A 1,266-nucleotide genomic window follows, 5' to 3' on the forward strand; every position below is an offset into this window, starting at 1 on the left:
GTCCGCGGTAGAAGACAGCAGAGCTTCTACTCGAAGCTTGTGGGACTGTTTTTAGCCGTTAGCTTACCATTAGCAACTCGCTAATGGGATATAGGCTCCCGTCGTTCGCTTATTCAGCTGGATATAGGAGCTTGCAAAGGACCGGTACTCAACCAGACAAGAGAGTTTGGACCCAGATAGCACTCTGAGCCACCAGGAAGCGCTCAGAGGACCTCTGGCACCGTTGGAGACAAAGTTTGTGAACGTTTGTGGATTACGCACGTGGTTGGAGCTGTGACTGTGAGCGCCAGTATTTTTTTCTTTCCCGCTGGAGACGAGGACTGAACAGAGCAGAGCGTTTCTGTAGGATTTTTACATCACTTTCCACCAGGTATTCTTTTTTTTCCTCATCATAAGCATCAGAACAGGCCTGCAACGTAGGTTTAAGTTGGGGTTTGCCGGCTTTAGAATTAGTCTATAATTTTGTTTTTTTAAGAAATATTGAACTGTGAATTTGGATTATCCCATTGTGGGTGTTTTACTTTTGGGTTTGTGTTTGTTTTTCTTTTAAAAAATAAGGTTCAAAAGTAATTATCTTATCCCTCCTTATTTGTGTTTTTTTATTCTTCTCAATAAATGGACGGTTAATGTTAACACGTTATACTTTGTGTACAGTGATGATTCAGTCTGCAATTTCTTAGTTTAATATTAAGTGTGCAATACAAAATCTGAATAGTGTACAGATCAAAGACATAAAATTCAAAGAAAAGAAGATTGATAGAACCCAGAGCCCACTCAGTTAATTGGTGAGTAAAAGAGGGCTACATAAAATGGAGGCACCGCTGGGATGTATTTAACCTAAGATAACCAAAAAGTAATTTGACCCCACAACTCTAGAGTATTTTTTTTTTATAACGTACAGATTAAAAGTAATTCAAGTAAACTTTTTTCGATGGCAGCCCAAACAAGTAATCCATCACAACGTGAGCTAATTAACTGGTGCATAGGAGAAGCAGTAGACTTAAAGCATGCTCTTTTGTTATATGGAGTGCCTAAAGCCGCTTCAAAGGAAGACATTGAAAGCACAGCTGAGACCATTAAGGCATTGGGAAAAGTTACTGTTAGAGGAAAAATGTTTCACCCTCAACAAAAATCTCTGATGGTGTTATGTGAGTGTCGTGAAGAGATCGACCCATCTAAAATCCCACCTGAGATAATACCTTTAAATGAAGGAAGTGGTTGGAAAACTGTTTGGTACTCAGAGCCTCAGACTGATAACTTTGAAGA

This window comes from Cyprinodon variegatus, unplaced genomic scaffold (assembly GCF_000732505.1).
Source record: "Cyprinodon variegatus isolate N-32 unplaced genomic scaffold, C_variegatus-1.0 Scaffold1739, whole genome shotgun sequence".
NCBI lineage: Eukaryota > Metazoa > Chordata > Actinopteri > Cyprinodontiformes > Cyprinodontidae > Cyprinodon > Cyprinodon variegatus.